Here is a 12912-nt window from a genome sequence, read left to right as displayed (position 1 = left end):
ATATTATCATGTATCTAATATCACATCAGGTATGCGACATGAGATCGGATACCCAAAACCTACAACTTGGATTAAAAAAAAAACTAGAGAGAAAATAATGCATAATTTGGGTTTAGGTTTGTAACTTTGTTTTGAGCTATCTCCATTTCGAGTATATGATATAGAAATGGGTATAAGATCTAGGTAAGGATTTTTTTGTATTTTTTTAATGATTTTGAATGAATTTTAATATAAATTAGGTTTTTTAAATAGAAATAATTTAAAATTAGGGTTTTTTTAATAGAAATAGTTGAAAATTAAGTTTTTTCTAATAGAAACGTTGTTTTGCAATTTAATAGATATGGCTGACTTGAATGATGACACTGAGGTAGGAAACAATGTTCCTCAAAACCCTACACCAAAAAATCTAGTACCCTCTCAAAATCATCCACCAAATGATCTTATACCTCCTCAAAACCATCCTCAAATTGAAGATTTGATATATAAAAATCTCACCAAACTAAGGGTTTTGCAAACCACATATAATGATATACCTACATTGGCTACCATGTTATCCATGTTAAACACCATAATAGATAATATTGAAACACTTACCAATGAACAAAATGCCACTCTTCACTAGTGTGAGAAAATTCATGCCATGTTTGATGATGGGTTGGACTATGATGAGGTTGCATCCCTAAATATAACTAAAGATGATATAGTTAACCCTTTTACTGACCCAAAAATTGTTAAACCAATAGAACGCATAAAGCCCAAATTATCAATTAAATGGTACACAAATGAGGCTATGTGTGAAAACTTTTGGGATCATTAGTGGATGATTTTTGACAAACCTCCACACAATAATTTAGAGATGTCATTCTATTTCATTAAAAAGTTGTATGTCAAATTTGTGTTGCACCTCAAGGTGAACTACTAGAGCATGATGCCCAAAATTGGTGTAGGAGGAGGAGCTCCCTAGAATAGACCCTTTTCCTAGTGGAAGAAATTTGGCATTTTTTCCCCCCTACTAATGTCTCCCCACTCCTCAAGTGCAACATCTTGATACCATTATAAAGGCTAGCTCTCAGACTATTAGAACCATCAATAGATTAAGTAGCCTATTGATATCCAAGGCTAGGTCAGTGTTGCCTCCTCGTGTTGATGATGTTAGTGTGAGTTCATCATCGGTGAGCTCCTCACATGTTTGTGTGCCCCATACTTTCATAACATGGAAGAATGTTTTTTTGGGTCCCATAGGTGATCTTTCTAAGTATCAGTTTGTATTTGGGGAGGAGGATACACTAGATGTGCATACAGAGACTATACACCCTGATGTGAGAGAGGAGGGACATGTAGATGTTGGAAATATAAGAGGAGTAACTAAGAGGGGAGGGGTGAATCAATTACCACTAAAATAAATCCTAGATCGCTTAGATGTCAGTACAAAAAAAAAACTCTAACAATAGAATACTGTTGATGCTCGACAAACAAAGAAAATGATGGAACTCGGTAAACACTATGATTGCTTGGTAAAAATTAACATGCAGAACTTTATATGTCATCAATGATTGTTATTACTTTAGCTTAGTTGCAAAACACATAAAAGTAAATAGCATGAACACAATGACACCAAGATTTAATGTGGAAACCCAATTTGGGAAAATCACCAATTGCAACTAGTTACTATTTTCACTCTTCTAAAGTGAGCCCTATTATGAGCCAAACCTATTAAAGGTTACAAAACACACTATTAGGTGTGACCCTATTAGAGGATTTAATCACCCTATTAGGAGTGGCCTTGTTAGAGGTCTTGAAACAATTCAATAGAACTATCACATTGTTAGAGGATTTACAACTAGCTATTAAACCAACTCTATCAAGAGATTTTAAATCACTACTACAATGGTTAGAAAGTAACAATGAGATGGCCTAAATTGAATGCAACTCAATTAATTATTATAGATCTTAGTTCTGGCTTGTACTTGATCATTCCTAATCAAATGTATCTTTGCTGCTCCTCAAGGATATTATGTTTATCCTTTCCTTCCTCTGTTCATAATCACATCTTCAATTAGCTAAGGTAACATCACACTCTCACACACAACTTCAATCATTTGAACCCACAACTTGACCTCTTACTTATATCATCCACATTTTCAAGTGAGCTCAAATATAACTTAGAATAAACAATATTCATCATCTCAATCGGCTAGGAACAATAGAAAAAAAAATTAAGCTTAATATGCCAAAATAAGAAAACCCTTTGTTAGCCAACCTTGCTGGATAGACACTAACTCAGAAACAATTTCTTGTGTTAACCAATAGAAGCTTGGTTAACACAGCAAACACATGAAAATCCTTTAGCACCCGAGTGAACTCAGTAGACATTGGTTCTATCCAACATACCTTCATTAATCAAGTGAGCTTAGTTAACACTCACCTTCAACATACTTTCCTTCGATGGAAGAGTGAACTCAGTAGACTCTGCCTTCTAAACTTGGCAAGCACAGGAATGCTTGGTAGACACCAAAAACTGTCTTCACTTCCCAAGTGAGCTTTGCATACATTGATTGGAACTAATATGACATTTTTGTAACATCAAATACAACACACAATTAATCAATTGTATTCAAAAATCTCCCTCTTTGGCATTAATGGAAACACAACATGTCATAGCATAATAAAATTTCAAAGAAAGAATAAAATAAGGAACATATCCTTAGTTTCATTTTGATTCTCATCCATGAGAACTCCCTCTATCAGCGTGAGCACTTTCCTATCTACAGAATTCACCTGCTGTCAGAAAACTTTTGAACACTTCTCCTTCTTATTGCAAACTTCTCCCTCTTGGATACTCAAAAATTTCTTGAGATACAACAATAAAATTCTCCCTCTTTGATAGCACATGCCGAAGAAAACAACTCTATTCTCAATATCAATGTACCTCAAGTAGTGATTCATTTTCAATATGCCCTTTTCAACTCTGCATCAACTGATGATCTTCAACATGCTTTGGTTGATGCATCACTAATCTTCAATTAGTGAGCTTCAAAAAGGGGAATGACCCCTAGCTTACCTCTTAGATACAAAAATGCATCCTTAGGTAATGGCTTGGTGAATATGTCTACAATCTATTCTTTCGTATTAACATATTCCAAACTGACTTCTTTCTCTTGCACCAATTCCCTTAGGAAGTGATATATTATAGGAATGTGCTTTGTTTTGGAATGCATCACTGGGTTCTTTGATATATTGATTGCACTAGTGTTATCATAGTATATGACAACTGGATCCTTGATTTCTATCTTCATACCTACCAACAGTTGCTTGATCCAAACAATGTTTGAGCAATTAACTGCTATAGCCACATATTCTACCTCTACTATGGATTGAGATGTACAATTTTTCTTCTTGCTTGTCCAAGACACAAGTTTTTTGCCAAGAAAGAAAGCTCCACCACTAGTGCTCTTTCTATCATCAATACTACCTGCCCAATCAACATTAGTAAATACCTATAAGTCCATATTGCCTCCAAGTTTGTACCATAGGCCATAATCTTTAGTACCTTCAAGATATCTCTTGATTCTCTTGATTGCCATTATTTGATTTTCTTTGGGATTTGTTGAGAATCTTTCCACCATACCAACTCCTAGTGCAATATCAGGCCTTATATGCACTACATACTATAGTTCTTCAATCATTGATCTATATGTGGTCTGATCTACTACCTTGGAATAATCATTTTTGGAAAGCTTATGCCCAATAGACATAGGGGTTCCAATAGGCTTTGAATCTTCCATTCCAAATTTCTTCAGTATATCTTTGATATACTTTGATTGAGTAATGTAGATACCACTTTTGTTCTATTGTATCTACAATCCAACAAAGAATTAAATCTCTCCAAACATAGACATTTCAAATTCTTTACTCATTTCTTCTGAGAATGCTTTGCATAAGTTGTCATTTCCTATGAATAAGGTATCATCAACAAATATTTTTGTTAATACCATCTTCTTGTCTGGTCCTTCTTTGATATACAAGCTACTATTATCATTTGTTCTTTGAAAACCAATATGTACCAAATAATTATGTAATCTTTCACACCTTTGTGTAATTTACAAACCATGTCTCTTTTGGTAGGATCTACAAAATCTTCTGCTTGTTCAATGTAGACTTTCTCATTAAGAATTCCATTCAATAATGTAGATTTGACATCCATTTGATATACTTTAAATCCTCTATGTGTTGCATATGCAAGTAAAGTTATAACACCTTCCAATCTTGCAACAGGGGCAAAAGTTTCACCATAATCAATACCTTCTTCTTGAGAATAGCCTTTACACACCAACCTTGCTTTGTTTCTGGAAACTTCTCCATCTTCATTTAGCTTATTTCTAAATACTCATTTTGTACCAATTACATTTTTATCCTTGGGTCTAGGAACAAGAGACCAAGTTTTGTTCTTCTCAATCTGTTCTATCTCTTCATTCATTTCCTTAACCCAACTTTCATTATCCAATGCATCTTTAACATTTCTAGGTTCAAAATTAGTAAATAAACATGTACCTTTCAATTTACTTCTTGGCGTTGTACCATTATATTTGTTTCCAATAATCTAATCACATGCATGATGCCTTCTAACATATTTTGCCAACACAGGTGCCTTGGATAACAACTGACTTTCACTATTTTCATCATGAACTTCAATGTCAAGCTTGGGTCCTACTGTCTATGACTCTGGTCAATCAGACTCAGTTTGAACTAGCTTGGTAGTCTCTGACTGCGACTTAGGTCCTACAGACTCAGGTTGCATTGGATGCAACACAGAAGCTGATGGATATTTTGGGGACTTGGGAGGTGAAGTCTCATTTCCTTCAAATGTGATTGGTAATTTATTAGGTTCATAGTAAAAAAATCTTCTATAATCCTTAGGCTCTTTACTACTTTCTTCTTCACTCTTTTCTACAAACTTTTTAACCTTCACATGTGCACTTTCTATGATTTTATGAGTAGACAGATTCAAACATCTATATGCCTTGCTTCTATAGGAGTATCTTAAAAACATGCCTTCATCACCTTTTACATCAAATTTTCCTTTTCTAGATTCTTTCAAGATATAACATTTTCTACCAAATACTTTCAAGTAACTTACATTTGGTTTGTAGCCATACCATAGTTCATAAGGAGTTTGGTGTGAGTCTTTCTTCAACTATAGTCTATTCAAGGTATGAACTACAGTGCTGATAGCTTCTTTCTAGGATTTGAGAGCAACATTCTTTTCAATCATCAATGTTCTTGCACAATCCATGATAGATCTATTTCTTGTTTTAGTTATACTGTTCTACTGTGGTGTACCAGGAGCTAATACTTTTCTTTTGATTCCTCTTTCAATGTAGAAATTATTGAATTCATTTGAGATAAATTCACCACCTCTATTTGATCTCAAACATTTCAAACTTTTTCTAGTTTCTTTTTCTACTCTTGCCAAATACCACTTGGAACTTTTGAAAGACTTCTGATTTTTCTTTTAAGTACATTATAATCATCATTCTAGAATAATCATCAACAAAAAGAATGAAAAAATTTTCTCCACAGTAACTTGCTATTCCAATAGAACCACATAAGTTAGTATGAACAATCTCTAAAATTTCATTAGACTGATAGTTTTTGCTTTTGAAACTTGTCTTACCCATCCTTCCAATTTGGCAATTCTTGCATAAATCCATGTCAAGTTTCCTCAAACCTCTTACTCTCTTATGTTTGCTAATCTCAATTAGATTATCAAAGTTTACATGATATAGTCTTTTGTGCCATAACCAGCTTTCTTCTACTTGAGCAATAAAACATGAATTTTCACTAGGATCAAGATAAAATAGATTACCTTCTATTTGCTTGCTATATCCAACCAGATTTCCTTTACCATCTAGTAGTTTGGCCTTGCCTCTTATGAATTCTACCTTGAATCCAATGTTGTTCAACTATACCACACTCATTAGATTATTCTTAAGTCCTTCAACCCAATAAGCATTGTCACATACAAGTTGATTGGTCAATGAGATATGCCCTTTACCTTATATGCAACAATGTTCATTGTTTCCAAATCTCACACTACCTCCATCATATGGTTCCATATTTTCAATTTTTTTTTTATCTCCAATCATATGATGTGAATAGCCACTATCAATAATCCATGTATCATTTTTGCTAACATGAGAGATAAGTGTCATCTTATCTCCTTCATCATCAGATTCATCCTTTACAGCAATAAATACCATTTCATCTTCACTGTTATTAGAATATTTATCCATAAAATAAGGTTTCTTACCTTTTTCCTTGTGGTTCTTTTAGTTCTTGAAATCCTTCTTTCCTTTGTACTTGTGACTTTTCTTTTCATCTTTGTGTTCTTTGATTGGACACCTAGCAATAATGTGACCAACTTCTTCACAAGAAAAGCAGATCAGAAGAACTCTACCTTTCTACTTTCCTCTACCTTTTGAATATTTACTTGCAAGTAGGGCTTCAACAACTTTAAGATCACTATTTGAACTTTCTTCTGATGCACCATCTTCTTCACTGCCTAATTGACTAGATTTTGACTTTTTATTCTTTTTTCTTAAGTGAAAGTTTAGCTTCAAATGAAAATTCAATATTCTTGGAAGTAGGAGCATAGTTATCAAAATTATCTAACTCAAAAGTTGTCAATCTTCCAACTAGAGCATCCAATGACATTTTACAATTTGGATCACATCTCATCTCTTGAATAGTAGATACTCTAATTGCATAAATAGGAAGTGTTAGATTGTGGTGACTGATCAGGAAAGTACTGTACATACTTCATAAATAGTGGGGTTCATCGCCCCAAAATTTTATTTTGGGCAGTAGCTGACATGGTAGCCGACATATTATGGCCAACGTATGGCCGACATGTTATAACCCTAAAGCGGTTTGATACTTGTATAAAAGGGCTCAGGGTTGGGTATTTTTTATAACGTTGTGATACGAAATTGGTTCTTGCGGCGGTATTGAGCTGTAAGGGATTACAGATTGTAATCAGGTTGTAATCACTGGATTGTAATAAGATCAGACTTACTATTTGGTGGATGTAGCCCAGGGATTGGGTGAACCACGTTAAATCTTGGTGCCTTGTGTTCATTTCTGTGTGTTCTATTATTTTCTGTTATTGGTTATATTTGCATGTAGTTTTTATTTCTGTCCGTGGTTTATCCTAACAAGCGGTATCAGAGCAAGGTTGTCTTTCAGTTATCCTCTGCAGGAAAGTCTCACAGTTAAGTGGGAGTCTCACAGTTGAGTGGGAGTGATGGTAGATGAGGGTAAGTTGAGGGTTGACAGGTTTAATGGGCAGAACTTCTAGTTATGGAAGATGCAAATGGAAGACTATTTATATCAGAAGGATTTATGGAAGTTGTTGGAAGGAAAAGCCAAGAATCAAGGAACTATGTTAGAGGCTGAATGGGATCTTTTGGACAGAAAGGCACTCGGAAGCATTCGGTTATGCTTGGCACCATCGGTGGCATTTAATTTTACAAAAGCAAAGACGACAGAAGATTTGATGAAAACCCTAGCGACACTGTATGAAAAGCCCTCCGCTTCAAATAAGGTATTTCTCATGAAGCGTTTATTTAATATGAAAATGGTAGAAGGTGGATCTGTTGCAGATCATTTAAATGAGTTTAATACTATTACTAGTCAATTATCTTCTGTGGGTATCAATTTTGATGAAGAAATTAGGGCTCTCTTGATTTTGTGTTCTTTGCCTGAAAGCTGGAATGGCTTGGTAATGGTGGTGAGTAATTCTGTTTCTGGATCTAGTACCCTAAAATATGATGATGTGATTGGTGTTATTTTAAGTGAGGAAACTCGTAAAAAATTTTGAGGTGGATCTACATCAAGAAGTGCTTTAAATGCACAAAGCAGGGGCAGAACGACTGAAAGAGGAAGTAACTCTTGAAATCGTGAAAAATCAAGAGGAAAGTCAAAGGGGAGGAGGTCTCAATCGAGAGGACCAAATGATTGCTGGTACTATGGGAAACCAGGGCACAAAAAGAAAGATTGTTGGAATCGAAAGAAAAATGAAGGAGATAAATCAGATGGAGACAAGGAGGCAAATGTGGTAAGTAACAAATCCAAAGAGGATGCTTTTCTTCTATCTTTAGAGAGTGTTGATGATTCATGGGTTTTAGATTCTGGTGCTTCATTTCATGCTACACCTCATAGAGGTTATTTCATTGATTATGTCCAAGGGGATTTTGGGCTTGTTTATTTGGGGGATAATGAACCCTGTCAGATTGTTGGAAAGGGAAAAATTAAGATTAAGTTGTAGAATGGGAATCATTGGCTACTACATGAGGTAAGACATGTTCCAAAACTAAGTAGAAATTTAATTTCAGCAGGGCAACTCGGTGATGAGGGTTGTGTAGTTACTTTTAATGATAAAAATTGGAAGGTTTCAAAAGGTTCCCTTGTAGTAGCAAAAGGTGTGAAAGTAGGCACCTTATATCTTTGTACAGGTCATATTGTTCCTTCTACTTTGATTGTTTCAGAGAAAAATGAATATTCAGGAACAATTATTGTAGTTGAGCAGGGAGAACAAATAGCTATTGTAGATTCTGATATAGCGTTGTGGCACAATAGACTTGGGCACATGAGTGAGAAAGGTATGAAAGTACTTCATTCAAGGAAAGTTTTACCAGGTCTAAAATATGTGAATATGGATTTCTGTGAAAGTTGTGTGTATGGAAAAAAAAAGAGAGTGAGTTTTGTAAAGACAGGGAAGGAAAACAAAAAGGAGAAATTAGAGCTTGTGCATACAGATGTATGTGGGCCAGCCCAGGTATCTTCCCTTGGTGGCTCTCATTATTATGTTACATTTATTGATGACACAACTAGAAAAGTATGGGTTTATTTCCTTAGACAGAAATCTGATGTATTTCAAACTTTTAAGAAATGGAAATGCTTGGTTGAAAATGAGACTGGTAAGAAATTAAAATGTCTCAGATCTGATAATGGTGGTGAGTATTGTAGTCATGAATTTGAAGATTATTGCTCCACTACTGGTATTCGTAGACAAAAAACTGTTCCAAGGACTCCACAGGAAAATGGAGTGGCTGAACGCATGAACAGGACTATAATGGAGCGTACAAGGAGCATGAGGTTGCATGTTGGGTTGCCCTTACACATGTGGGCGGAGGTTGTCAATACTATAGTATATTTGATTAATAGAGGTCCCTCTACTCCTTTGGGTTGTGGTATTCCAGAGGAAGCATGGACTGGTAAGAAGGTGAGTTATTCTTTTCTCAAGACCTTCGGTTGTGAAGCTTTTGCTCATATAGACTCTGAAAATAGAACCAAGCTAGAAGCTAAATCAAAGAAATGTATCTTTGTTGGATATGGCATTAATGAATTTGGTTATAGGCTTTGGGATTTTGAAAATCTTAAAATTATTAGAAGTCGGGATGTCATATTCAATGAGAAAGTGTTGTACAAAGATCTGTTGCAGCAACATGAGAAGAAAGAAGATGATTATATAGTGTTGGATGATACTCCAAAAGCTGATGTTCCAGCCATTCCTCATGATGTGCAACAACTGTAACAACAAATACCACACACACCAGTGAATGTTAGATGGTCAACAAGGAAAATTAGACCTCCACAAAGGTTTTCTCCCTCTTTGTATTCTATTTTACTTACTGATGCTGGTGAACCTGAAAGTTATGATGAAGTTGTGCAAGTGGATACTAAGATTCAGTGGGAGTCTGCAATGAAAGATGAAATCGACTCTTTGCTAAAAAATAAGACATGGGATTTGTGCAAGTTGCCTGCAGGTAAAAAGGCTTTACAGAATAAATGGGTTTACAGGTTGAAACAAGAGGAAGGAGGTAAGAAAAGATTTAAGGCCAGGTTAGTTGTACAAGGATTTGCACAGAAAAAGGGAATTGATTTTGATGAGATATTTTCTCCTGTTGTTAAAATGACTTCTATTCATACTATTTTAAGTCTTGTGGCTACTGAAGATTTTCTTTTAGAGCAGATGGATGTTAAAATAGCCTTTCTTCATGGTGATTTGGATGAAGAAATATATATGGCTCAGCCATAGGGTTTTGAGGTCAAAGGTAAGGAGAACTTAGTGTGCAAATTGAAGAAAAGTTTATATGGCTTGAAGCAAGCACCTCGGCAATGGTATCTGAAATTTGACAGTTTTATGCATGAGCATGGATATAATAGGTGTCATTCAGATTACTGTGTTTATTTTAAGAGGTTGGATGATGATAGCTACATTATTTTATGTTTATATGTTGATGATATGCTTGTAGTTGGGTCTAACATGGATCATATTAAGGGGCTAAAACGCCAATTAGCACATGCATTTGCTATGAAGAATTTGGGGGCAGCAAAAAAAATCCTTGGTATGAAGATTTGCAGAGATAGGAAGAACAGAACATTGACGCTATCTCAAGCTGATTACGTTGAGAAGGTGTTGCAACGTTTCTCTATGGAGAATGCTAAAGCTGTCAGCACACCTTTACCTGGTCATTTGAAATTGACTAAGGAGATGTGTCCCAAGACACAGGAAGAGGAGGATAAGATGTCCAAGGTACCCTATGCTTCAGCTGTAGGAAGTTTGATGTATGTTATGGTATGCACTAGGCTCGATATTGCACATGCAATGGGAGTCGTTAGCAGGTATATGAGTCATCCAAGATTTGAGCATTGGAATGTTGTCAAGTGGATTCTCAGATATTTAAGAGGAACATCCAATAAGTGTTTACACTTTGGGGGCTCTACTACTAATTTACAGGGCTATGTTGACTCAGATTTGGCTAGGGATATTGATACCAGGCGGAGTACTACAGGTTATGTCTTTACTATTGGTGGGGCAGCTGTGAGCTGGGTTTCTAGGTTACAGAAGATTAATGCTCTCTCCACTACAGAGGCAGAGTATGTTGCTGCTACAGAGGTAGCCAAAGAGATGATATGGCTTTAGTTCTTCTTGGAAGAATTGGGACATCCTCAGAAGGATAATTATTTATTCACAGATAGTCAGAGTGCCATTCATCTTGCTAAGAATTCAGCTCTACATTCTAAGACCAAACACATACAGTTGCAGTCAGTTTTGGAGGATGGATAGTTAAAGCTAGAGAAGATACATACCAATGACAATCTAGCAGATATGTTGACAAAGGTTGTAACAAGGGAGAAGTTGAACTCCTCTTCAACTTTGGTTGGTCTTTTAGACTAAACATGAATACAAGAACAGTAGATTCTAGGATGGTTTGATCCAGTGGGAGCCCCATGTTGTAGTGGTATTGCTATAGGATCAATCTCCAAGTGGGAGATTGTTGTTTAGTGTAGAGCCTAATCAGTCCCCAAGTGGGAGATTGTTAGATTGTGGTGACTAATCAAGAAAGTACTTTACATACTTCATAAATAGTGGGGTTTGGGGCATCGGCCCGAAATTTTTTTTTGGGCAGTAGCCGACATATGGCCGACATGTTATAACCCTAAAGCGGTTTAATAGTTGTATAAAAGCGCTTAGGGTTGGGTATTTTTTATAATGTTGTGATACGAAATTGGTTCTTGCGGCGGTATTGAGCTGTAAGGGATTACGGACTATAATCAGGTTGTAATCACTGGATTGTAATAAGATCATACTTGCTATTTGGTGGATGTAGCCCAGGGATTGGGTGAACCACGTTAAAGCTTGGTGCCTTGTGTTCATTTCTGTGTGTTCTATTATTTTTTTTTATTGGTTATATTTGCATGTAGTTTTTATTTCTATCCGTGGTTTATCCTAACAAGAATAAGAGTTCTAAGAACTTTACTTACAACAGTCTCCTCCTTGATGTCTCCTCCAGATGCTTTGATTGCACTTACACTGGCCTTGACTCTTTCCACATATTTTGCAATGTTTTCATCTTCTTTCATTCTCATCTAATCAAATTGTCCTATAAGGCTTTCTGTTTTGGCTCTTTTTACATTATCATCTCCTCCATAGATATCTTGCAGTTTGTTCCACATTTCAAAAGTAGTCTTGCAATCTTTTACCTCATCAAATTCAACATAACTAAGAGTAGGTGCAATATCAATCATCATGATATTATGATTCTTTTTTTCAACAATATCTCCAACTGACAATGTTCTAGTAGGAGTCTTGTATTCAGTATCAAGATATGTGTAGCCTGAATCACTGATACTACCCAATTGTAATCTCATGAGACCTTTCCATGCTACAAAATCATCTATGTTCAGCTTGGGAATCTCTCTTTTGTAAGACATCCTAATCTTTACCTTAGGTATTTAAAACCTTCTCTGAAAGCACCAAAAGCTCTGATACCAATTGCTGGAAATATAAGAGGAGTAACTGAGAGGGGAGGGGTTAATTAATTACCACTAAAATAAATCCCATATCCCTTAGATGTCAGTACAAAAACAAACTTTGAAAATAGAATATTGTTGATGCTTGGAAAATAAAGAAATTGCTGGAACTTGGTAAACACTATGATTGCTCAATAAATATTAACATGCAAAACTTTAGATGTTATCAGTGATTGTTATTACTTTGTCTTAGTTGCATAACACATAAAATTAAATAGCATGAACACAATGACACCAAAATTTAAAGTGGAAACCAAATTTGGGAAAACCACCAATTGCAACTAGTTACTATTTTCACTCTTTTGAAGTGAGCCCTGTTAGGAGCCAACCCTATTAAAGGTTGCAAAATACACTATTATTTGTCACCCTGTTAGAGGATTTAATCACCCTATTAGGAGTGGCCTTGTTAGAGGTCTTGAAACAATTCAATAGAACTATCACCTTGTTAGAGGATTTACAACTGGCTGTTAAACCAACTTTGTCAAGAGATTTTAGATCATTGCTAAAATGGTTAGAAAGTAACAATGAAATGAC

This window comes from Cupressus sempervirens, chromosome 7 (assembly GCF_028749045.1).
Source record: "Cupressus sempervirens isolate cs-2001-9-10 chromosome 7, ASM2874904v1, whole genome shotgun sequence".
In the NCBI taxonomy this organism is placed as follows: domain Eukaryota; kingdom Viridiplantae; phylum Streptophyta; class Pinopsida; order Cupressales; family Cupressaceae; genus Cupressus; species Cupressus sempervirens.
This window is presented reverse-complemented; position numbering follows the sequence as displayed.